Here is a 26,778-nt window from a genome sequence, read left to right as displayed (position 1 = left end):
ATGAGGCAGATCTTGCCAGAAATTGTTCGGAGCGTCGAATCAACGTTCACCGCCGCTCCTTCGATTTAAATTAACGAAATTCCTTCCGGCGGGCTCTTCGGCGTCGAATTGTTTGAATTGGACCATGAATCCAATCCTGCTCTGTCCCCCGAGCCTCTGAGCAGTGTTGGTTGCAGCGGCTGGAAATGTCTGTGGGAGGAGAAGACACGCCCACAAAATCTGTCAGGAAGTGAAGTCACGCCCACAGCTCCAGCCTTCATTGCTCAAAGAGGTGAACAGACTTCTCATTGAAAGTTCGTGTTCAGCATGTAATTGTGAATTCAAAACAAAGTTTTTATAAAAAGCCGAATTTAAATGCATTTTTAAAAAGCAGTGGAAACTTAAATAAACAGTCTTTAAAAGGGAGTGTAAAATAAAATGAACTATTTTTGAAAAGGCTGTTTTTACACTGAGAAAAATGATGGAACAGCAAAAGATGAATGAGAAGAGGTGAAACAAATGTTGTGATGAACACCTCTCCACACTCCTCAATGAGGTTGAGGTGAGGCTTCGGCGGCTTCTGGGGAACGGAAGTCTCGGGCGGCACAGAAAGTTAGCGTGTTGGTGTGGAAGGAGGTGGCACAGGTTCTGAGCACGAACAGCACCGTGTCACGGAGAGCGGAACAGGGCCGCAAAAAATCAATGATTTAATGCAGTCGGGTAGGATATATAGAGAGTTTTTGAAATTCAAAAGTTCACATTTAACTGAGCTGAGTTTAACTAATGCATAAACACAGGTTGTTTCTGGGTGTTGTGGTCAAGGTTCAATCTAATGGCAACTGGTCGTAAAACTCAGTTGCCATTGTGGACGGGCCTCACTAAATGCTTTTCGAGATCTTTTATCCCCACTCCAGAGATTTGAGGTGTTAAATTACAATGAGTGAATTGGACCCTGCCCCCAAACCCCCAACTTATCTCTCTCTCACAAACAAGAACAAACTGATTTTTATTGTTAAATGTCCTGTAGAGTCAATTGGCTTTTAATAACCGTGAGAAGGCGAAGACCGGCGGCGGTTCAGCCTTTATGAGGGAGATGACCGAGCATGAAGAAAGGGCCACTCAGCTGCAGGGCAACACTTCCAGTTTAGTGCCTGGTGACCGATGAGACACTGGAGCGAGGAAAGGTGAGTTTCACATTCCTCTATTGGCCAGCTGCATGTTTGAAACCTGCGTGTTGTCTGAAGGATGGGAAAAGGAGATTCGAGTCTGACCATGCTCGTGCAGCGTGTGGGCGTCTGTGATGTGACCGATGAACATGCTTCACCAGGGGAACATTTTGTTCTTCCTTCCCACAGGTTCACAGCCGTCTGAGGACACTCGGGCTGCAGCAGGTGGTGAGTCGGCGGCGGCAGAGGGTGATGGTGTTTGGGCTGCAGAGGGTGATGGTGTTTGTGCTGCAGAGAGTGATGGTGTTTGGGCTGCAGAGGGTGATGGTGTTTGTGCTGCAGAAGGTGATGGTGTTTGGGCTGCAGAGAGTGATGGTGTTTGTGCTGCAGAGGGTGATGGTGTTTGGGTATAGAGAGTGATGGTGTTTGTGCTGCAGAGGGTGTTGGTGTTTGGGCTGCAGAGAGTGATGTTGTTTGTGCTGCAGAGAGTGATGGTGTTTGTGCTGCAGAGGGTGATGGTGTTTGGGCTGCAGAGAGTGATGGTGTTTGGGCTGCAGAGCGTGATGGTGTTTGGGCTGCAGAGAGTGATGGTGTTTGTGCTGCAGAGGGTGATGGTGTTTGGGCTGCAGAGGGTGATTGTGTTTCAGCTCCTGACGCCACCTGCCACCCTCAGGGTGTTGATGTGGGGGGAGTGCGTGACAATGAGTCGCCTCACCTCACCGCCTCTCCAACTCCAGGCCCCTCTGGCTCTGTGTGAGACACACACAATCCCCGTCTCACAGGCAGCCGCCAGCTGAGTCCGACCTGTCGGTGGTTGAGGGATCGATGCGAGTTGTGGTAGATGCGCCCCAGTCCCTCGTGAGGCGACGTCGACGTCATCACACCTCTCCCCCCCAAAAAATGTGCATGAAGAATTGGGAGAGGACATCAACGTTCAACAAGTAAGACGATTGACGGCTGATGAGAGCGACAATTACCATGACTGTTTCGTCGCCATGGGACAGGAGATCAAGGATGCTGGTCAGAACATTAGTGCCAAGCTGGCCCATACTGGACACAGCATCAATGCCAAGCTGGCCCATACTGGACAGAACATTGCCCAGCTGGCCCATACTGGACAGAACATTGCCCAGCTGGACAATACTGGACAGAACATTGCTCAGCTGGCCCATACTGGACAGAACATTGCCCAGCTGGCTCAGACTGGACAGAACATTAGTGCCCAGCTGGCTCATACTGGACAGAACATTGCCGAGCTGACAAATATTCACCAGGCTCTCGTGCATTTCATGGAGTTGAATGCGAGTACGGCTGTGCTGCACCCGAAGCCCGTGATACACCCCGTGCCACTTCCTGCCGCAGACAGAGTACAGGCCCAAAAGCCAGGAGCTATTCCTGCACCTGACGCTACTTTTATTCATGTCCCCATGGAACAGCAGCACTCCAGCTCCGAACTCCCAGATTACAGCCATTTTGTAAGACACAGATTTCGTGCCCTTTGCTCAAGAGGGGCTCGATCACAGGGAGGGATGGGGGCCAGGAGGAAATAGGATGCTCCTCTCGTGCAGAGTTGCCCTCCTCTTGTTCAGAGTGTCACAGCGACCCTCGAGCATGCCGCAAGGGGGCGTCTGTAAATCTTATTGCTGTTTGTTCGGTTGATGTTTTGGTTGTTTGTTTTTATTCGCTTGTTGATATTTTGTGATGTAATGAATCTCCTCTGATTGTTTGTGTGATAATTTTTGTTGCTGCTGCTGCTGCCCTTCGAACTTAATCAGAAGTCATTTGTAATTGTTCTAAAATTTTATGAACCATGTTAACATCGCAACTGATTTCGAACTAGAAAATGAATAAGTTAACGCAACTTTTATTTAAAGTTTTGCACTACACACCTCAATGTTCACAATAAAGTTTTGCAATAACTAACGACCTCAAAATGTCAATGTAAAGATTCGCACTAATTTTTTGATGCTGCAATTTAAGCTCACTGTTTCACTTTCAATCTTGTTTGTCCTGTTATCTGCTTTCCCGGGAGGGGGCGAGGAGACAATTACCCATTTTCATCGATGTCTGAAAGCATCAGCCACTGGGTGCTCTCTCGCTGCCCTGTCCCCTGTTGCCACGGTTTCCTCGGGGGTGGGAGTGTGGGCACCAACAATGGCCCCAGCAACATCCGGGTTGTCATCCTGCATCTCGTCCATTCCCAGCGGTATCTCGTCTTCCTGGTCAAAGGTCAGCCCTTCCCGCAGGGTAAAGTTGTGCAATGCGCATCAGACAACCACAACCCTGGACACCTTGACAGGTGAGTACGGCAAAGATCCCCCGACCTGTCCAAGTATCGAAAGCGTGATTTCAGCTCCCCGATTCTCCTCTCCACGACTTGGCGTGAGCACACGTGGGCACGGGTGTTCCTCTCCTGTACTGTACTATTGGTCCTGTGGCAGGGTGTCATCAGCCACGGCTTCAGCGGGTATCCCTTGTCACCTGATATCCATCCAGATCCTTGCTGCTCTCCGGTGAAGGTATCATTGCAAGTCTGAGTGGCGAAGGACGAAGGCATCATGGGCACTTCCCTTGTGATCTGTATTTACACTCATGATCCACAGGTCGGCATCGCAAAGGATTCTCACATTTAACCAATTAAACCCCTTCCTGTTGAAGTTAGTGACAGGTGCCTCATTGGGTGCCTTCCACATCACATGGGTTCCATCGACAGCACCCTGCACTCTGGGGAATCCAGTGATCCTGTGGAACACGGTAGATCTCTTCCTTTGGGGAATCCAGCGATCCTGTGGAACACGGTAGACCACTCCCTTTGGGGAATCCAGCGATCCTTTGGAACACGATAGACCTCTCCCTTTGGGGAATCCAGCGATCCTGTGGAACACGGTAGACCTCTCCATTTGCCGAATCCAGCGATCCTGTGGAACACGGGAGACCTCTCCATTTGCGGAATCCAGCGATCCTGTGGAACAAGGTAGACCTATTCCTTTGTCGCTCTGGGGACATGTCGAGGTTGATGAACTGGGAAATCCTGCGGAATACCGCGCCTATGACCTCATGAATTCACTCTCGCAGTGCTCTGGGTGATGGTGTCTCTGTGATCTGATGAATTCAGACTCTCACAGGGCTCTGGGTGATGGTGTATCTGTGAGCCGATGAATTCTGACTCTCACAGGGCTCTGGGTGATGGTGTATCTGTGACCTGATGAATTCAGACTCTCACAGGGCTCTGGGTGATGGTGTATCTGTGATCTGATGAATTCAGACTCTCACAGGGCTCTGGGTGATGTTGCACATGTTACCGGGGCCTGACTGAAATGACCCACATGCCACTGACGAGGCCCTGCAGGAAATAGAAGGTGGCTGAAGCTCCTCTTGTGATATCTCACAGAGGCGGCCGATTGCCTCCTTGCTGAAACGAAGTCTCCACAGAAATATCTCTTCCGACAACAATGTGGTTGATGTGGTGTGTATGGACTTCCAATGGGCGTTTGATAAAGTTCTGCCTGGTAGGCTTATCATCAAGACTGCGGCCCATGGAATAAAGGGGACTGTAGCAACATGGATACAGAAATGACTGGGGAACAGAAACAGAGAGAAGTGGTAAACGGTTGTTTTTCGGACTGGAGGAAGGTGTACAGTGGTGTTCCCCAGGGTCAGAGCTCGGACCACTGCTTTTCTTGATATATATTAATGACTTGGACTTGGGTGTTCAGGGCACAATTCCAAAATTTCCAAAGCTTGGAAGGGTCGTATGCAGTGAGGAGGACACTGATAGACGTCAAGAGGATATAGACAGGCTGGTGGCTTGGGCGGGCACGTGGCAGATGAAATTTAAAGCAGAAAAATGCGAATTGATACATTTTGGTGGGAAGAATGAGAAGACGCAATGTAAACTGGAGGGCACAACGCTAAAAGGGATAAAGAAACAGAGAGATCTGGGGGTTTATGTGCACAAATCGTTGAAGGTGGCAGGGTATGTTGAGAAACTGTTTGAAAAAGCAACGGGATCCTAGGCTTTATAAATAGAGCCACAAGTACGAAAGTATGGAAGTCATGATGAACCTTTATAAAACACTGGTTTGACCACAACTGGAATATTTTGTCCAGTTCTGGGCACCGCACTTTAGGAAAGATGTGAAGGTCTTCGAGAGGGTGCAGAAGAGATTTACGAGAACGATTCCAATGATGAGGGACTTTAGTTACGTGGATAGACTGGAGAAACTGGGGTTGTGATTCTTGGAACAGAGACGGTTGCGAGTAGATTTGATCGATGTGTTCAAAATCATGAAGGGTCCAGGCAGAGTAGATCGAGAGAAACTGTTCCCAATGTGGAAGGGTCAAGAACTAGAGGACATAGCTTTAAGGTGATTGGCAAAAGAACCAAAGGTGACGTGAGGAACAGCTTTTTAACACAGCGAGTGGTTGCGATCTGGAATGCACTGACTGAGGGGGTGGTGGAGGCAGATTCAATCATGGTTTCAAAGGGGAATTGGATAAATACTTGATAAGAAAAAAATGCAGGGCTCCAAGAAAAGGGACGAGCTGGAATGATCTTGCACAGCCGAGGCACAGATTCGATGGGCCGAATGGCCTCCTTTCGTGCTGTTGCCTTTCTCTGACGGTGTGATGGAAATGGGAAAAGAGTGAAAATGAGACCGTAATAACAACTATCAGGAGGGGGGTTTGAACCCACGCTGGTAAAACCCATTGAATTTTCCGTTTCAACTCTTAACCACTCGGTCATCCTGGTCCTTCCAGCACGACCGTTAGTCTTTAGCTTTTTACATCCCGGGAGAAGCTTTTAGAGTCCGTTATGTTTCTTGCCAGTTTACTCTCATTTTCTATTTTCCCTCTTTATCAATTTCTTGGTCCTCCTTTGCTGAATTCTCAAATGCTCCAAATCCTCAGGCTTACTGCTTTTTCTGGCAACTTTATTTGCCTCTTCCTTTGATTTAATACGAACTTAAATTTATCTTGTTAGCCACGGTTGGACCACTTTTCCTGTTGGGTTTTTGTGCCTTAAGGAATATATATTTGTTGCAGTCTATCACTGTCCTCCTCACTGTTCACTACACTTCCAAGTTTTGTGTCATCTGCAATTTTTAACATTTTGCCCTGTACACCCAAGTCCAAGTTATTAATATATATCAAAAAAGCAGTGGTCCGAATACCGAACCCGAGGGAACACCACTGTACACCTCCCTCCGTCCGAAAAACTTTCACTTGCAATTTATCTCCAATATTTGATGTGGAAAATACATTGAAAGACTAACCCAGATAATCCCACTTTGGACAATTTAATTTCACTGATATTCCAGCGATTTTAAACTCCATTCAGGTCTCTCTCTGCACCCGACCGACCCCCCCGGCTCCGCCCCGTCCCGCCCCCTTGTCTCCATCTGTGTCAATCTCTCCATCTGTGCATCTCTCTCCCTCTGTCTGTCTCTCTCTCTCTCTTTCTGTCTGTCTCTTTCTATCTCTCTGTGAATCTTTCCACAATAGCCCGTTAAATAAACTGTCATGAAATTATTCGTTCAGGCGGAACAGTCGAAATCCATTTTTCCTCAATCAGTCGATTGTCGCAATCAGTTGCAGAAACCTTTTGATCTGACTTCACCCACTGAAGAACATTATCATCCGAGTGTCGATCATGGGGTGCGGTGGCCAAGTGGAAAGGCGTCGGTCTCGTACACCGAAGAGCGCGGGTTCGATCCCCGTCCGCACCTGCTTCAGGTTTCAAATTTTAATGAAATGACCGAATTGATGACAGTTTGTTGAACTTTCCACGGGCCACTGTTGAAAGAAGACTCACTGTTCACATTTCCATCTCTCTGTTGGTTCAGATTCAGAATAAAGTGATGTGGGGTGCGAGGAAAAGAGTGATAAAGAGAGACACTCAGAAAGAGAGAGAGATTCACTGGGACAGAAAGAGACTCTCTCGGTCTGTCTGAGTCTGTGTCAGTCTCTCTCCCTCCATCTGTCCAATACTCGCAGATTTGAGAATCACAGGGTCAAAGAAGGAAACAGATTGGAACACATTGAGCCTGTGTCCTGTTTCAAAACCGACTCCCAGGAAAACGGCTCCGGTAGAATCGTTAAATGGTCAAAGTTTTTCCGGCGACTTTGACCTCTTCCCTGAGATGGCGACACACGGGGACGTGGGGCGATTAAAAGGCTTCGGAAAAATCATTTCTAATTGGATATTCTCCATCGTGGTGAGATATCCCCCCTCAGCCAGGGATTTAGTTCCCTGACAGGGAGGAAGCATTTTTAAGACGCCAACGACAAATTTTACTTCTTTGCCTCTTCTTCTTCAAAAACGACAGAGAAAAATAGAACAGAAAAAGAATGAAACAGGTGATTGTCACTTTCAGAATATTATTGAGCGGAGACTGTTTGGGGACTGAATTCTTGGGGCCCGTCTGTTGCAGAGCACAAATGTGTTCCGATCTGTTTCCTTCTTTGACCCTGTGATTCTCAGATCTGCGGGTATTAGAGAGAGGGAGGGGAGAGACAAAGAGACAGAGAGAGAGCGACAGAGAGACAGAGACAGAGAGAGACACACACAAAGACTGATCGTGAGACACACATTGAAACTTAGAGGGAGAGAGAGAGAGAGATTTAACCATTATGCCTCTTTGTGTAATGTGCCTGTGTGTATGTGTACATATAAATGCCGGTGTGTTTAATGTGCCTGAGTGTATGTTTAGTGCTGATGTTCCTTTGAGAGTGAGGTGCGAGCTTGAGGAAGCTTCCCACTCTCCCCTTGTGCGCAAAGCTTTCCAATAAACTTGAACTTTCGTCTGGTTTTGCTCCAAAAATTCGAGTATAAAAATGTTTGTATATGTGTGTATGCCTGCGTGTGTAATGTGCCTGTGTATATACATATGCCTGCGTGTGTAATGTGTCGAAATGTGTGTGTGTGTGTGTGTGTCTCACTTTTTCTAAGCTTCTCTGAGTGGGTCTCTCTTTCTCTGTCTTTCTCTCTCTGTCACTCCCTCCCGCTCTCCCCACATCACGTTATTCTGGACCTTGACGAACAGAGAGATGGAAATGTGAAAGGTCAGTCTTCTTTCAACAGTGGCCCTTGGAAACCAGGGTTCAATTTCCCCACCGGGAGGTTACAGTTTTATTGCCTTTAAAAGCTTCACTTTCATTCCTCTTGCAATATATCTCCAAGTGGAGGTTTACCAGAAAGATCCCACATACAACAATGAAATGGATGGTCAGTTAATCTGCGTTTTGGTTTTGTTAGTTGAGGGAGGAAGGATAATTTCCTTAATAATGGATTCTAGCATTTTCATTTTAGACACACACATGCACAGCCATGTACACACGCAGACACTGATACATAGACAGATACTAACACACACACACACACACACACACACAGGTACACTCACTGACAGACAGACACACGTGTAGATTGAACCGCAGAGACGAAAGGTCATCAAATAAATGGTTAGAACAGATTCACTGAAATTTGAAGCATGTTAAACGCTATCTGTGGTGAGTGTCCTTTACTGACCCACACCAGTTCTTCGTTGGTGTACTGGTGAGTATCACCGCTTATCACGCAAGTGACCGGGGGTTCAATTCTCTAACGGGGAGGTTGCACTTTCGCTGCCTTTAAAAGTTTCACGTTATTTTCTCTTGCAATTTATCTCAAGCATTGGATGCGTGAAAAAACACTGAGAAACTAACTCGGACGATCCCACTTTCCACAATGTAATTTCACTGACATTCCAGCGATTTTAAACCTTCCTCTCTGCGTCACCTTGATAACAGAGCCACAATAATGAGCAAGAAATGAAATAAACAGTCGCGTTGTTTTATTTTATTCGTTCATGGGATGTGGGCGTCGCTGGAGAGACCAGCATTTAATGCCCATCCTTAATTGCCCTTGAGAATGTGTTGGTGAGCCGCCTTCTTGAACCGCTGCAGTCCGTGTGGTGAAGGTTCTCCCACAGTACTCTGCGGAAGGGAGTTCCAGGATTTTGACCCAGCTACGATGAAGGAACGGCGATATATTTCCAAGTCGGGATGGTGTGTGACTTGGAGGGGAACGTGCAGGTGGTGTTGTTCCCATGCGCCTGCTGCCCTTGTCTTTCGGGTGGTAGAGGTCGCGGGTTTGGGAGGTGCTGTCGAAGATGCCTTGGCGAGTTGCTGCAGTGCATCCTGTAGATGATACACACTGCAGCCACTGTGCGCCGGTGGTGGAGGGAGTGAATGTTTAGGGTGGTGGATGGACCTGAGGAACTTCTGCAGCAGTGTCCTGGGGCTGCGATGATTGGCCTTTGGCAACCACTAACCATCTTCCTTTGTGCTCGGTATGTCTTCAGCCACTGGAGAATTTTCACCATGATTCCCATTGACTTCAATTTTACGAGGGCTCCTTGGTGCTACACTCGGTCAAATGCTGCCTTGATGTCAAGGGCAGTCACTCTCACCCAACCTCTGGAATTCAGCTCTTTTGTCCATGTTTGGCCAAAGGCTGTCATGAGGTCTGGAGCCGAGTGGTCCTGGCGTCACCCAAACTGAGCATTGGTGAGCAGGTGCCGCTTGATAGCACTGTCGACGACACCTTCCATCACTTTGTTGATGATTGAGAGTAGACTGATGGGGCGGTAATTGGCCAGATTGGTTGTGTCCTGCTTTTTATGGACAGGACACACCTGGGCAACTTTCCACATTGTCGGGTAGATGCCAATGTTGTACCTGGACTGGAACAGTTTGGCTGGAGGCGCCGCTAGTTCTGGAGCACAAGTCTTCAGCACGAGAGCCGGGATGTTGTCGGGGCCCATAGCGTTTGTTGTATCCACTGCACTCAGCTGTGATACACACTCGCACAGACACATTACACACACGCAGCCATGTACAAACAGACACTGATACACAGATAGATAATCACACATACAGTTACACACACTAACACACAGACACACACGTGTCGGTTGAAACGCAGACGTGAATGGCTTGAAAAGAAAGTTCTGAACCATAGTCGGCAAGACTCCAACCTGCCCGGGGAGACCCCAGTGAATTTTTTATCCATCGCTTGAAACAACCCCCGCCACGACTGCTTGAGTTTAGCGAAATGCTGCCCACTTAAAATTGCCACGATCCATCGCTCTGCAACAGACGGGCACAAAGAACGACCATGCCTCTGTGTGTAATGTGTGTGTGTCTCACTTTTTCTAAGCTTTTCAGTGAGAGTGTCCGTTTCTCTGTCTTTCTCACAATAGTTCAACGTTCAGTTTGTCTTCTGGATTACCTGCTGCACCTGTGTGTTGACGTTTTGTGTTTCGTGTACGAGGACACCCAGATCCCTCTGTACCGCAGCATTTTGTAGTATTTCTCTGTTCAAATAATATGTTGCTTTTTTATTTTTCCTCCAAAGTGGATGAATTTACATTTTCCCACGTTATATTCCATCTGCCAAATTTTTGCCCATTCGCTTAACCTGTCAATATCCCTGTGCAGATACTTTGTGTCACCCTCACAACTTGTTTTTCCACTTATTTTCGTATCATCAGCAAATTTGGCCACAATACACTCTGTCCCTTCATCCAAGTCATTGAAATATATTGTAAATAGTTGAGGCCCCAGCTCTGATCCCTGTGGCACCCCACTAGTTACAGATTGTCATTTTGAAAATGACGCTTTTATCCCGACTCTTTGTTTTCTGTTAGCCAATCCTCAATCTATGAGCTCTTATCTTGTGCCTGTTATTCTCTGCGAGGTAAAGGCCAGAAGCAGTGGCTGCAGCGTGGCAGGAAGCGGCAGAAGGCACGGGTGGGTGCAAGCGTGGAGAATAACAAGCAGCAGGGATATCACCTTTTATGTGGCATCTCATCGAATGCCTTTTGGAAATCCAAATATACTGCATCCATTGGTTCCCCTTCATCCACCCTGCTCGTTACTTCCTCAAAGAACTCTAATAAAATTGTCCGACACGATTTCCCATTCATAAAACCATGTTGACTATTTTAGATTGTATTGTGAGTCCGCGAATGTCCTGCCACTACTTCTTAATAATGAATTCTCGCATTTTCATTTTACACGCACTCGCATTGGTTGAAGAGCAGAGATAAAAGCAATGAAAAGAAAAATCTAAACCGTAGTCGGCAGGATTCGAACCTGCGCGGGGAAACCCCATTGGATTTCTCGTCCATCGCCTTAACCACTCGGCCACGACTACTGGTTTCAAACCTAATGCTGCTCACTTAAAATCGCAATAATCCAGCGCTCTGCTGCACAGAGCCACAGAACTGGTATCGGTATCAACCGTCGCTCAGGGCGTCGGATGTCCATGCCAGTTACTCGTTTGCATAGTGGTGGGTATCCCTGCCTATTACACGGTCGACCTGGCTTCAAATACACCTGGACGATGAACTTCTTCTACCTTTAAAGTTTTCATTTTTCTCCAACATTGGACGTGTGAAAAAACACACATAAAATAACTCAGACAATCCCACTTTCCACAGAATAATTTCACTGATATTTCTGCGATTTTAAATCTCACTCTCCGCGTCACCTCGATGTCAGAACCACCATAATGAGCAAGAAATGAAAGGCAGAGTCGCGTTGTGAACAGACCCGGGCTAATTCAGCACCCCGACGGGGGGATGGCGGCAGATTCAATCATGGCTTTCAAAACGGAACAGGATAAGTACTTAAAAGGAAAAAATTGCAGCGCTACGGGGATAAGGCTGGCGAGTGGGACCAGCTGGATTGGTCTTGCATCGAGCCGGCACGGACTCGATGGGCGGAAAGGCCTCCTTCCGTGGTGTGAACTTTCTGTGATTCCGTGATGCAAATGGAAAAGGAGGGTCAATGAGCAGTATCAAAATTCAACTGAGTAATACATACCAGGAGTGGGGTTCGAACCCACGCGGGTATAAGCCCATTGGATCTTAAGTCCAACGCCTTAACCACTCGGCCATCCTGGTGCACTCGCACGTTTGTTCTATGTGTAATGTACCTGACTGTCACTTCTTCTACGCTTTTCTTTGTCATTGAATAAATGGTGGGAAAAGATTCACTGAAGTTTGAAGCGTGTCTCACGCCATTTGTGGGGAGTGTCCATCACCCGCTCACGCCAGTTCCTCGTTAGTGCAGTGCTGAGTATCCCCGTCTGTCAAGCGGTTGATCCAGGTTAAATTCTCCTGTGTCGAGGTTCCAGTGCTGCTGCCTTTAAAAGCTTCACTTTCATTGATCTTGCAATTTATCTCCACTATTTGATGTGGAAAATACACTGAATGTCGAACTCGGACCATCCCACTTTCCACAATTTAATTTCACTGATATTCCAGCGATTTTAAAACCTGCTCTCTGCCTCACCCTTCACCTCGTTGAACCCCAATAATTTATAAAGTAATGAATACGCCGAATCGAGCTGCGAGGAGACCCGGGCTAATTCAGCAACCCGAAACAGAGAGATAGAGAGAGAAATAGAAAGAAAGGGAAACAGAGAGCGAGACACAGGAAGAGAGACGGAGCCTGAGAGAGGCCCTGATCAGGGCGCAGAGGAGGTTTATCAGAAAGATCCCGCATACAACAGTGAAATGAATGGCCAGTTAATTTGCATTTTGGTGGTGTGAGTTGAAGGAGGAAATTAAGCTAATTGTCATCAAATAAATGTTTGAAATATATTCACTGAAATTTGAAGGCTGTCTAACGCCATCTATGGTGCGTGTCCATCACCAGACGACACCAGCTCCTCGTTCGTATCGTGGTGAGCATCCTTGCCTGTTATTCGTTGGACCCGCGGTTCAATTTCCCGACCGGTGGTGGAAATTTTGCTGCCTTTAAAAGCTTCATTTTCCGTCCTGTGCCAGTTCCTCGTTAGTGTCGTGGTGAGGGACAGGGAGAGACAGAGAGAGAAAGGCATCGGAAAGGGCGGAGAGGAGGTTCACCAGAAAGATCTCACAAACAGCAATGAAATGGATGGTCAGTTCATCGGCTTTTTGGTGGTGTTGATTATCGTCCAGGTTTCGAAATTCAAATATACTGCATCCATTGGTTCCCCTTCATCCACCCTGCTCGTTACTTCCTCAAAGAACTCAAATAAAATTGTCAGACACGATTTCCCATTCATAAAACCATGTTGACTATTTTAGATTGTATTTTGAGTCCGCGAATGTCCTGCCAATACTTCTTAATAATGGATTCGAGCATTTACATTTTGCACACACTCGCATTGGTTGAAACGCAGAGATAAAAGCTGTGAAAAGAAAAATCTAAACCGTAGTCGGCAGGATTCGAACCTGCGCGGGGAGACCCCAATGGATTTCTAGTCCATCGCCTTAACCACTCGGCCACGACTACTTGTTTAAAATTTAATGGTGCTCACTTAAAATCGCAATAATCCAGCGCTCTGCAACACAGAGCCACAGAACTGGTATCGGTATCAACCGTCGCTCAGGGCGTCGGATGTTCATGCCAGTCACTCGTTTGTACAGTGGTGGGTATCCCTGGTCGACCTGGCTTCAAATACACCTGGACGATGAACTTCTTCTACCTTTAAAGTTTTCATTTATCTCCAACATTGGACGTGTAAAAAAACACACATAAAATAACTCAGACAATCCCACTTTCCACAATATAATTTCACTGATATTTCAGCGATTTTCAATCTCACTCTCCGCGTCACCTCGATGTCAGAACCACAATAATGAGCAAGAAATGAAAGGCAGAGTCGCGTTGTGAACAGACCCGGGCTAATTCAGCACCCCGAGTGGCTGATGGAGTCAGATTCAATGATGGCTTTCAAAACGGAACGGGATAATATTGAAAGGAAAAAAATGGCAGTGCTAGGGGGATAGGGCGGGGTAGTGGGACCAGCTGGATTGGTCTTGCATGGAGCCGGCACGGACACGATGGGCCAAAAGGCCTCCTTCCGTGCTGTCACCTTTCCATGATTTTGTGATGCAAATGGCAAAAGAGAGTCAATGATCAGTATCAAAATCTAACGGAAATATCATCTCACAGAAATGGGGCTCGAACGCACGCGGGTAAAAACCCATTGAATTTTAAATCGAAACCCTTAACCACGCGACCATCCTGGTCCTTCCACAATCTTGTTCTATGTGTAATGTGCTTGAGTGTCACTTCTTCTACGCTTTTTTTGTCATCAAATAAATGGTTGGAATGGATTCATTGAAATTTGAAGCGTGTCGAACGCCATCTGTGGGAAGTGTCGATCAACTGCTCAAGCCAGTTCCTCGTTCGTGTTGTGCCCATGTCTCCCCCATGTCTCCATCTCTCTCCCTCGTTATCCCCATCTTTCACGCGGTTGATCAGGGTTCAATTCTCCAATGTCGAAGTCCCGGTGTTTCTGCCTTTAAAAGCTTCACTTTCATTGATCTCCACTATTTCATGTGGAAAATACACTGTAAGTCGAACTCGGACCATCCCACTTTCCACAATTTAATTTCACTGATATTCCAGCGATTTTAAAACCTGCTCTCTGCCTCACTCTTCACCTCGATTTCAGAACACTAATAACGTGCAAGTTATGAATACGCAGAATCGAGCTGTTTGCAGACGCGGGCTAATTCAGCCGCTCTGAACAGAGAGAAAGAGACATACAGAAAGGAATTTATTTCTAATATTTGATGTGGAAAAAACATTGAAAGATTAACTCGGACCATCCCACTTTCCAAAATTTAATCTCACTGATACTCCAACGATTTTTATACTCTCTATTAAGGTCTCTCTCTCTCTCCCCCCATGTCTCCATCTCTCCATCTCGTTTTCTCTCTCTGTCTCTTTCTATCTCTCTGTCTGTGAATCTTTCCACAATGGTCCGTTAAATGAACTGTCATGAAATTATTTGTGAATGCGGAATAGTCGAAATCCATTGCTCCTCAATCAGTCGATTGTCGCAATCAGTTGCAAAAAGCTGTTGATCTGACTTCACCCGATGAAGAACATTATCATCCGTTGTTTGCTCGTGGGGTGCGGTGGCCAATTGGAAAAGCGTCAGTTTCATTAAACAGAGAAGCGCGGGTTCGATTTCCGTCCGTACTTGCTTCCACATTCAACTTTTAATGAAATGACCTATTTGATGACAGTTTGTTTAACTTTCCACGGGCCACTGTTGAAAGAAGACTCACCGTTCACATTTCCATCTCTCTGTTCGTTAAGATCCAGAATAAAGTGATGTGGGGTGCGAGGAAAAGCGTGATAAAGAGAGACACTCAGAAAGAGAGAGAGACACTGGGACAGAAAGAGACTCTCTCGGTCTGTCTGAGTCTGTGTCAGTCTCTCTCCCTCCATCTGTCCAATACTCGCAGATTTGTGAATCACAGGGTGAAAGAAGGAAACATATTGGAACACATTGAGCCTGTGTCCTGTTTCAAAACCGACTCCCAGGAAAACGGATCCGGTAGAATCGTTAAATGGTCAAAGTTTTTCCAGCAAGTTTGACCTCCTCCCTGAGATGGCGAGACTCGGGGACGGTTTCGGAAGGCTTCAGAAAATTCATTTCCAATTGGATATTCTCCATCATGGTGAGATATCCCCATTAGCCAGGGATTCAATTCCCGGACGGGGAGGAAGCATTTTTAAGAGGCCAACTGCAATTTTTTCTGCTTTGCCTCGCTTCTTCTTCAAAAACGACAGAGGAAAATAGAACAGAAAATGAATGAAACGAGTGATTGTCACTTTCAGAATATTATTGAGTGGAGACTGTTTGCGGACAAATGTGTTCCGATCTGTTTCCTTCTTTGACGCTGTAATTCTGAGATCTGCGGGTATTATAGAGAGGGAGGGGGAGAGACAAACAGACAGACAGGCCGAGAAACAGAGACTGAGAGAGAGAGAGAGAGAATCAGAAAGAGAGAGAGAGAGAGAGGCATAGACTGATCATGAGATACACATTGAAACATAGAGGGAGGGAGAGAGAGAGGTTTAACGATTATGCCTGCGTGTGTAATGTGTCTAAGTGTGTGTGTGTGTGTGTGTGTTTCTCACTTTTTCGAAGATTTCTGAGTGAGTCTCTGTTTCTCTGTCTTTCTCTCTCTTTCGCTCTCTCCCGCTCTCCCCTCATCACTTTATTCTGGATCTTGTCTAACAGAGAGATGGAAATGTGAAAGGTCAGTCTTCTTTCAACAGTGGCCCGTGGAAACCAGGGTTCAATTTCACGACCGGGGGTTACAGATTTATTGCCTTTAAAAGCTTCACTTTCATTTCTCTTGCAATTTATCTCCAAGTGGAGGTTTACCAGAAAGATCCCACATACAACAATGAAATGGATGGTCAGTTAATCTGCGTTTTGGTTTTGTTAGTTGAGGGAGGAAGGATAATTTCCTTCATAATGGATTCCAGCATTTTCTTTTTAGACACAAAGATACACAGCCATGGACACACGCAGACACTGATAGACAGACAGTTACACACACACACAGGTACACACACTGAGAGACAGACACACACGTGTAGATTGAAATGCAGAGATGAAAGGTCATCAAATAAATGGTTAAAAAAGATTCACTGAAATTTGAAGCGTGTCTAACGCCATCTGTGATGAGTGTCCTTTACAAACTCACACCAGTTCGTCGTTAGTAAACTGGTGATCACGCGGGTGACCAGGTTCAATTCTCCAACGAGCAGGTTGCGCTTTCGCTGTCTTCAAAAGTTTCAATTTCATTTCTCTTGCAATTTTTCTCTAATATTTGATGTGGAAAATACCGTGAAAGACTAACACGGACCACGAGGCACCGGACACAACAAAAGCAAACCAAGCCCAGTCGACCCTGCAAAGTCCTCCTCACAAACATCTGGGGACTTGTGCCAAAATTGGGAGAGCTGTCCCAAGCAATAGCCTAACATTGCCATTCTCACAGAATCATAACTTTCAGCCAACGTCCCAGACTCGTCCATCACCATCCCGAGGTATGTCCACTCCCACCGTCAGAACAGACCCACCGGAGGTGGCAGTATATGCAGTCAGGAGGGAGTGACGCTGGGGGTCCTCAACATTGACTCCGGACCCCATGAAATCTCATGGCATCAGGTCAAACATGGGCAAGGAAACCTCCTGCTGATTTCCACCTACCGCCCTCCCTCAGCTGATGAATCAGTCCTCCTCCATGTTGAGCACCACTTGGAGGAAACACTGACGGGAGCAGGGGCACTCTGGGTGGGGAACTTCAATGTCCATCACCAAGAGTGGCTCGGTAGCACCACTAAGTTAAACAAATTGTAATGAACTAAATGTTTAAAATAGAATTAGTGAAACTTGAAACGCATCTAACGCCACCTGTGGTGATTGTCATTGACCGACTCACGGCAGTTCCTCGTTCGTATAGTCTGTCGCGCGGGAAACCGGGGAGGCCCAACTCTTACTGCCATTAAAATACAGAGAGACGCTCTGAAAAACGTTGAAGAAGTGAGACACATTACACACACATATATACAGCCGCGTAAACACATAGACACTGATACACAAACAGGTACACGCACTGACAGACAGGCGCACCCTTCACCTCGATGTCAGAACCACAATAATGTTCGAGTAATGAATACGCAGAGCTGTGAGCAGATCCGGTCTAATTCAGCAGCTCTAAACAGAGAAAGAGAGAGAGAAAGAGAGAAAGAAAGACAAAGAGAGACATGCAGAAAGAAAGAGAAACAGAGAGCGAGACACAGGAAGAGAGACGGAGAGTGAGACAGGCCTTGATCAGGGCGCAGAGGAGGTTTAGCAGGAAGATCCCACATACAACAATGAAATGGATGGCCAGTTTATCTGCTTTTTGGTGGTGTTAGTTGAGGGAGGAAGGATTACCGTCCAGGTTTCCAAATTTGCGCACAGCAAGGTCCCATTAATAGTAATGAGAAAGTCCCAGGTACATAATTCGGATGTAAAAAGTGTGTCACTGAACAGTATGAAAGTGTAAATTAAAAAGCTACCAGGAGTGGGCTTCAAACCGCAGAACTGGTCGAGGTGTCAGCAGTCGCTCAGTGGGCAGCACTCTCGGCAGCCAGCACACAATCTGCTGAAAGAAGACTTGTCTTTCACATTTCCATCTCTTTGTCAGTCAAGATGAAATGATGTGGGGAGCGGGGGAAAGAGAGACAGAGAGAAAGAAAGAAAGAGAAACACACTGAAAAGCGTTGTAAAAGTGAGACACACACAAGCAGACACCCACACTGACAGACAGACACACTCGTGCAGATTGAAACGGAGAGGTGAAAGGTTTGAAAATAAATCTCTGAACCGTAGTCGGCAGGATTCGAACATACGCGGGGAGAATCCAATGGATTTCGGGTCGACAACTTGACCTGATCGAAAAGCTACTCACCATAAAATTACAAAGATCCATCGCTCTGTAACAGATGAGCCTTAAGAATCAGGATGCCTGTGTGTGTAATGTACCTGTATTTGTGTGTCTCACTTTTTCGAAGCTTTTCTGAGTGAGTCTCCGTTCCTCTGCCTTTCTCTCTCTGTCACTCTCTCCCGCGCTCCCCACATCACTTTATTCTGAACATTGAAGAACAAAGAGGTGGAAATGTGAAAGGTAAGTCTTCTTTCAACAGTGGCCCGTGGAAAGTTAAGCAAATTGTCATCAAATAAATGGTTAAAATAGATTCACTGAAACCTGAAGCGTGTCTGACGCCATCTGTGGTGAGTGTCCTTAATTAGCCCACGCCAGTTCCTCGTTCGGACAGTGGTGAATATCCCCGCGTGTTATGCGAGAGGCCGGGGTTTAATTCCCCGACGAAATATTGCCTTTAAAAGCTTCACTTTCATTTCCCTTGCAATTTATCTTCAACATTGTATGTGTGAAAAAACACTGATAAACTAACTCGGACTATCCCACTTTCCACAATATAATTACACTGATGTTCCAGCGATTTTAAATCTTGCTCCCTGCGTCACCTCGATGACAGAATCATAATAATGAGCAAGAAATGAAGGCAGAGTCGAGTTGTTTTATTTTATTCGTTCATGGGATCTGGGCGTCGCTGGAAAGACCAGCATTTATTGCCCATCCGTAATTGCCCTTGAGAAGGTGGTGTTGAGCCGCCTTCTTGAACCGTTGTGGTCCGTGTGGTGAAGGTTCTCCCACAGTGCTGTTAGGAAGGGAGTTCCAGGATTTTGACCCAGCTACGATGAAGGAATGGCGATATATTTCCAAGTCGGGATGGTGTGTGACTTGGAGGGGAACGTGCAGGTGGTGTTGTTCCCATGTGCCTGCTGTCATTGTCCGTCAAGGTGGTAGAGATCGCGGGTTTGGGAGATGCTGTCGAAGATGCCTTGGCGAGTTGCTGCAGTGCATCCTGCAGATGATACACACTGTCGCCACTGTGCGCCGGTGGTGGAGGGAGTGAATGTTTAGGGTGGTGGATGGACCTGAGTAACTTCTGCAGCAGTGTCCTGGGGCTGAGATGATTGGCCTTTGACAACCACTGACCATCTTCCTTTATGCTCGGTATGTCTTCAGCCACTGGAGAGTTTTCACCCTGATTCCCTTTGACTTCAATTTTACGAGGGCTCCTTGGTGCCACACTCGGTCAAATGCTGCCTTGATGTCAAGGGCAGTCACTCTCACCCCATCTCTGGAATTCAGCTCTTTTGTCCACGTTTGGACAAAGCCTGTAATGAGGTCTGGAACCGAGTGGTCCTGGCGTAACCCAAACTGAGCATTGGTGAGCAGGTGCCGCTTGATAGCACTGTCGACGACACCTTCCATCACTTTGTTGATGATTGAGAGTAGACAGATGGGGCGGTAATTGGCCGGATTGGTTGTGTCCGGCTTTTTATGGACAGGACATACCTGGGCAACTTTCCACATTGTCGGGTAGATGCCAGTGTTGTACCTGTACTGGGACAGTTTGGCTGGAGGCGCCGCTAGTTCTGGAGCACAAGTCTTCAGCACGAGAGCCGGGATGTTGTCGGGGCCCGGAGCTTTTGTTGTATCCACTGCACTCAGCTGTGAGACACACACGCACAGACACATTACACACACGCAGCCATGTACAAACCGACACTGATACACAGATAGATAATCAGACGTCCAGTTACACACACTGACAGACAGACACACACGTGTATGTTGAAACGCAGATATGGAAGGTTTGAAAAGAAAGCTGTGAACCGTTGTCGGCAGGATTCGAAGCTGCGGGGAGGCCCCAATAGATTTCTGGTCCATTGCCTTCAGCACAACGACTGAACCTCAACTAAAACCTGCTCACTTAAAATGGCAACGACCCATCGCTCTGCAACACACGGGCACCAAGGTTCACTAGGCCTGTGTGTGTAATGTGTATGTTTGTCTCACTTTTACCAAGCTTTTCTGAGTGGGACTCCGTTTCTCTGCCTTTCTCGCTCTCTGTCACTCTTTCCCGCGCTCCACACATCACATTATTCTGGACGTTGACTAACAAAGAGATGGAAATGTGAAAGGTGAGTTTTCTTTCATCAGAGGCCCGTGGAAAGTTTGTGTGCAACGTGCCTGAGTGTCACTTTCACGCTTTTCTGAGTGTCTCGCAGTCTTTCTTTCTCCCTGTCATTTTGTCCCCTGCTCCCCACATCATTTTGCTCTGTACCTTGACCAACAAAGTGATGGAATTGTGAAATGTAAGACCTCTTTCAACAGAGACCCGTGGAAAGTTAAACAAACTATCATCGAATAAATAGTTTAAAAAGATTCACTGGAACATAAAACATGTCTCAGACCACCTGTGGTGAAAGGACATTCACTTCGTGCATCAGTTCTCCGTTAGTGGGAGCACGCGGAAGACCGAGGTTCAATTGTGGCATTAAAAGTCTCACTTTTATGTTTCCGGCCATTTATCTGCAATATTGGATGCAGAAAATCTATTGATAAAATGTTCCCACCTTCCAGAAATTAATTGCACTGATATTCCAGCGAATCTCAGATCTCTCTTCTCTGCTCCACTCTGGCCTTTGAGTCTGAAGATTGTGGGTTCAAGCCCCACCCCACCAGAGAGCTGAGCAGAGCAGAGGTTCCCAAACCGGGAACCGGACAAGGTTATCAAGGGGCCTGAGAAGAGGGAGGCCGGTGAAACTCACAAAACAGGAGATGCCTGCAATACCAATCGCCTCCAGTGGTGGCGGGGCAGCTCTCCCCTCAACTCTCTCAGTTTGATGCAATCACAATTGCCCACAACAAAAATTTGCATTGATATCGAGTCTTTAACGCAGCAAAACGCCCCAAGGCGCTTCACACCAGCGTAATCGGACAAACAATTGACGCAGAGCCGCATGACTGGTATAGTTATCAGCCGTCGCTCAGTGGGCATCAGTCTTGGCAACGAGCTCACAATGTGTTGAAAGAAGGCTTGTCTTTCACATATTCCATCTCTTTGTTAGTCAAAGTCCAGAATGAAATGATGTGGGGAGCGGGGGAAAGAGTGACAGAGAGACACTCTGAAAAGCGTTGAATAAGTGAGACACACACGGACTGACACAATTCACACACACTGACTCAGCAGACACTGATACACAGATAGATACTCAAACACACAGGTACACACACTGACAGACAGGCACACACGTGTCGGTTGAAACGCAGACGTGAAGGGTCTGAAAACAAAGCTCTGAACCTGCACGGGGAGACCCCATTGAATTTTTTATCCATCGCCCGAAACAACTCGGCCACGACTGCGAGAGCTCAGCTAAATGCTGCTCACTTAAAATTGCAAGGATCCATCGCGCTGCAACAGACGGGTACCAAGAACGACCATGCCTCTGTGTGTAATGTGTGTGTGTCTCATTTTTTCTAAGCTTTTCTGTGTGAGTGTCCGTTTCTCTGTCTTTCTCTCAATAGTCCAATATTCCGTTTGCCTTCTGGATTACTTGCTGCACCTGCATGGTGACTTTACGTGTTTCATGTAAGATGACACCCAGATCCCTCTGTACTGCAGCATTTTGTAATATTTCTCCGTTGAAATAATATTTTGCTTTTTTATTGTTCCTGCCAAAGTGGATGACTTCACATTTTCCCACCTTATATTCCATCTGCCAATTTTTTGCCCATTCGCTTAACCTGTCAATATCCCTTTGTGTCACCCTCGCAACTTGCTTTTCCACCTATTTTCGTATCATCAGCAAATTTGGCAACAATACACTCTGTGCCTTCATGCAAGTCATTGATATGTGTTGTAAATAGGTGAGGCCCCAGCACTGATCCCTGCGGCACCCATCAGTTACCGATTGCCATTTTGAAAATGACCCTTTAATCCCGACTCTTTGTTTTCTGTTAGTTAGCAAATCCCCAATCTATGAACTCTTATCTTGTGCCTGTTATTCTCTGCGAGGTAAAGGTCAGAAGCAGTGGCAGGAAGCGGCAGAAGGCACGGGTGTGTGCAAGCGAGGAGAATAACAAGCAGCAGGGATACCACCTTTTATATGGTACCTTTTCGAATGCCTTTTGGAACTCCAAATATACTGCATCCATTGGTTCCCCTTTATCCACCCTGATCGTTACTTCCTCAATGAACTCCAATAAAATTTTCAGACATGATTTCCCATTCATAAAACCATGTTGACTATTCTAGATTGTATAATGAGTCCGCGAATGTCCTGCTACTACTTCTTAATAATGGATTAGAGCATTTTCATTTGACACACACTCGGATCGGTTGAAACGCAGAGATGAAAGGTCGGAAAAGAAAATTCTGAACCGTAGTCGGCAGGATTCGAACTTGCGCGGGGAGACCCCAATGGATTTCTCGTCCATCACCTTAACCACTCGGCCACGACTACTTGCTAAAAGCACAATGCTGCTCACTTAAAATCGCAATAATCCAGCGCTCTGCGACACAGAACAGCAGAACTGGTGTCGGTGTCAGCCGTCGGTCAGGGGGTCGATTGTTCACGCTCGTTACTCGTTTGTATAGTGGTGGGTATCCCGACCTATTACATGGTCGACCTGGCTTAAAATACACCTGGACGATGAACTTCTTCTATATTTAAAGTTTTCATTTATCTCCAAAATTGGACGTGTGAAAAAACACTGATGAACGAACTCGGACAATCCCACTTTCCACAATCTAATTTCACTGATATTTCAGCGATTTTAAATCTCACTCTCCGCGTCACCTCGATGTCAGAACCACAATAATGAGCAAGAAATGAAAGGCAGAGTCGCGTTGTGAAGAGACCCGGGCAAATTCAGCATCCCGAAGTGGCTGATGGAGGCAGATTCAATGATGGCTTTCAAAACGGAACGGGATAAGTACTTGAAAGGAAAAAAAATGCAGTGCAAGGGGGATAGGGCGGGGTAGTGGGACCAGCCGGATTGGTCTTGCATGGAGCCGGTACGGACACGATGGGCCAAAAGGCCTCCTTCCGTGCTGTGAACTTTCTATGATTCTGTGATGCAAATGGAAAAAGAGAGTCAATGATCAGTGTCAAAATATAACGGAAACAGCATCTACCAGGAGTGGGGCTTGAATCCACGCGGGTACAAAACCATGGGATTTTAAATCCAAGGCCTTAACCACTCGGCCATCCTGGTCCTTTCACAATCTTGCTCTATGTGTAATGTACTTGAGTGTCACTTCATCGACGCTTTTCTTTGTCATCAAATAAATGGTTGGAATGGATTCAATGAAATTTGAAGCGTGTAAAACGCCATCTGTGGGGAATGTCCATCAACTGCTCACGCCAGTTCCTCGTTCGTGTCGTCCTGAATATCCCCATTTGTCACGCGGTTGATCAGGGTTCAATTCTCCAATGTCGAAGTCCCGGTGTTTCTGCCTTTAAAAGCTTCACTTTCATTTATCTCCAATATTTGATGTGGAAAATACACTGAAAGTCGAACTCCGACCATCCCACTTTCCACAATTTAATTTCACTGATATTCCAGCGATTTTAAAACCTGCTCTCTGCCTCACTCTTCACCTCGATTTCAGAACACTAATAATGTGCAAGAAATGAAGACGCAGAATCGAGCTGTGAGCAATCCCGGGCTGATTCAGCAGCCCGCAACAGAGAGAGAGAGAGAAACAGAAAGAAAGAGAAACAGAGAGCGAGACACAGGAAGAGAGACGGAGAGTGAGAGAGGCCCTGATCAGGGCGCAGAGGAGGTTTGCGAGAAATATCCCACATACAACAATGAAATGAATGGCCAGTTAATCTGCGTTTTGGTGGTGTTAGTTGAAGAAGGAATTTTCGCAAATTGTCATTAAATAAATGTTCAAAATAGATTCACTGAAATTTGAAGGGTGTCCAACGCCATCTGTGGTGAGTGTCCATCACCAGATTACACCAGCTCCTCGTTAGTATTGTGGTGAGTATCCTCGCCTGTAACTCGGGCACCCGCGGTTCAATTCCCCGACTGAAAGTGGAACTTTTGCTGCCTTCAAAAGCTTCACTTTCCGTCCTGTGCCAGTTCCTCGTTCGTGTTGTGGTGAAGGACAGGGAGAGACAGAGAGAGAAAGACATCGGAAAGGGCGGAGAGGAGATTAACCAGAAAGATCTCACATACAGCAATGAAAAGGATGGTCAGTTCATCTGCTTTTTGGTGGTGTTCATTATCGTCCAGGTTTGGAAATTTGCGACCAGCAAGGCCCCACAAACAGCAATGACAGAGTAACAGGTGCATGAGGCAGATGGAACAAGAGTTTCAATGAGCAACATCAAAATGGAACGGAAATAACTGTTATAAGAAATGGGTTTCGAACCCACGCGTGTATAAACCCGTTGGATTTTTAGTCTAATATTTTAACCCCACGCCTCCATGCTTGTCGATGTGTTGAGATGGTGCTGAGTTTCCCCGAGTGGTTAAAGCGATGGATCAGAAATCCATTGGGATCTTTCCGCGAAGGTCCGGATCCTGCCGACTGCGGATGCCATTATCAGCGGTTTAACAAGCAGCAAACTTCTCATTCTTCCGTGAATTAAAAATGCACGGCTTTGAACACTTCGAGTTTTATGCTCGTTGGAATTGATCTGCAAGATTTCACGAAATCGACGACAGAAATATAACAAAGAATGTGCCAAATGACCGATAGTCTGTCTCTCTCTGTGTGTTTGAGTCACCCGATGTGTTTCTGTCTGTTTGGGTGTGTGTGTTGGTATGTGCGCGCGCCACACATTTTCTCCGTTTTTCTGAGGGGGTCTCTGTCTCTTTCTTTCTCTCCCTCACTCTCTCCCGCGTTCCTCACATAATTTGACTCTGGACATGATCCAACAAAGAGATGGAAAAGTGGTCGTTCATCTTCTTTCACCAGTGGCCCGTGGAAAGATAAATAAAGTGTCATTAAGCACCGGGCCGAGCGGTTAAAGACTTAAGATCCAATTGGTTCACAACCGGGTGAACCCCACTCCAGGCAGCTCTTTAATTTAATCCCGTTACACTTTCATACTGCTCAGTTCCACTCGTTTCCCATCTGCATTATGTACCTGTTACTTTGTCATTGCGGTTTGTGGGACCTTGCTGTGCGCACGGCTGGAAACCTGGACGATAATCTTTCCTCAAACAATACCACCAAAAAACAGATGAACTGTTGGTTCTGATATCGAGGTGAAGGGTGAGGCAGAGAGCAGCTTTTAAAATCGCTGGAATATCAGTGAAATTAAATTGTGGAAAGCGGGATGGTCCGAGTTTGTCTTTCAGTGTATTTTCCGCATCCAATATTACAGGTAAATTACAAGAGAAATGAAAGTGAATCTATTAAAGACAGCAAAAGTGTAACCTCCCTGTCGGGGAATTGAATCCTGGTCTTCCGCGTGGATTTTTCTCTCTGAATACACAGATTCCAATGTTGAAACCGTGACATGAACATTCTCTCCAACACGAATTATATATAAGACACTTGGAAATCCATGAACACACATTGATAGCCTCATGGTAGCACTGGGTCTGGAAATGGAATGGCCGGTTCAAATCACTGGAGAATGACAAGAATCCCATCGTTTTAATTCTGTTTGGGAATAAAATCACTTATTTAAATTTTTTAAATAAAGCATGAAGCAATATAAGGGCATAAGAACATAAAATAGGAGCAGGAGTAGGCCACTCGGCCCCTCGAACCTGCACCGCCATTCAATAAGATCATGGCTTATCTTCGACCTCAACTCCACTTCCCGCCCGATCCAAATATCCCTTGATTCCCCGAGAGTCGAAAAAATTATCGATCTCAGTCTTGAATATATTGAATGACTCAGCATCCACAGCCCTCTGGGGTTGAGAATTCCTCAGATTCACAACACTCTGCGTGAAGAAATTCCTCCTCATCTCAGTCTTGAATGGCTGACCCCTTACCCTGAGACTATGCCCCCTTGTTCTCGACTCTCCAGCCAGAGAAATCAGCCTCTCGGCATGTACCCTGTCAAGCGCCCTCAGAATCTTATATTTTCCAATGAAATCACCTCTCATTCTTCTGAACTCCAGAAAGTATTGTCCCATTCTACTCAACCTCTCTTCATAGGACAAACCTCTCACCCCAGGAATTAATCTAGTGAACCTTCGTTGCACCGCCTCAAAGGCAAGTATATCCCTCCTTAGATAAGGAGACCAAAACTGTGCGCAGTATTACAGGTGAGGTCTCACCAATGCCCTGTACAACTGCAGTAAGACTTCCTTACTCTTGTACTCCAACCCCCTTGCAATAAACGCCAACATGCCGTTTGCCTTACTCATTGCTTGCTGCA

At 46.4% G+C, this 26,778-nt stretch overlaps 6 non-coding genes and 1 pseudogene across 6 annotated transcripts; 1 reads left to right on the top strand and 6 right to left on the bottom strand.

Annotated features, from left to right (window-relative positions):
- Nucleotides 1-26,778, bottom strand: part of LOC137315739 (zinc finger protein 850-like) — a 106,905-nt pseudogene that overhangs the window by 16,933 nt on the left and 63,194 nt on the right.
- trnat-cgu (transfer RNA threonine (anticodon CGU)) lies at nucleotides 6,803-6,874 on the top strand. Its single transcript has one exon. It is a non-coding gene; the product is annotated as a tRNA-Thr (tRNA).
- trnas-aga (transfer RNA serine (anticodon AGA)) lies at nucleotides 11,265-11,346 on the bottom strand. Its single transcript has one exon. It is a non-coding gene; the product is annotated as a tRNA-Ser (tRNA).
- Nucleotides 12,015-12,097, bottom strand: trnal-uaa (transfer RNA leucine (anticodon UAA)). The gene has a single exon. It is a non-coding gene; the product is annotated as a tRNA-Leu (tRNA).
- Nucleotides 13,394-13,475, bottom strand: trnas-aga (transfer RNA serine (anticodon AGA)). The gene has a single exon. It is a non-coding gene; the product is annotated as a tRNA-Ser (tRNA).
- Nucleotides 22,803-22,884, bottom strand: trnas-aga (transfer RNA serine (anticodon AGA)). Its single transcript has one exon. It is a non-coding gene; the product is annotated as a tRNA-Ser (tRNA).
- On the bottom strand, nucleotides 23,556-23,638 carry trnal-uaa (transfer RNA leucine (anticodon UAA)). The gene has a single exon. It is a non-coding gene; the product is annotated as a tRNA-Leu (tRNA).

Source organism: Heptranchias perlo, unplaced genomic scaffold (genome assembly GCF_035084215.1).
Source record: "Heptranchias perlo isolate sHepPer1 unplaced genomic scaffold, sHepPer1.hap1 HAP1_SCAFFOLD_56, whole genome shotgun sequence".
NCBI lineage: Eukaryota > Metazoa > Chordata > Chondrichthyes > Hexanchiformes > Hexanchidae > Heptranchias > Heptranchias perlo.
Note: the sequence above shows the minus strand (reverse complement) of the source record. Positions and strands in the feature narration are given on the sequence as shown.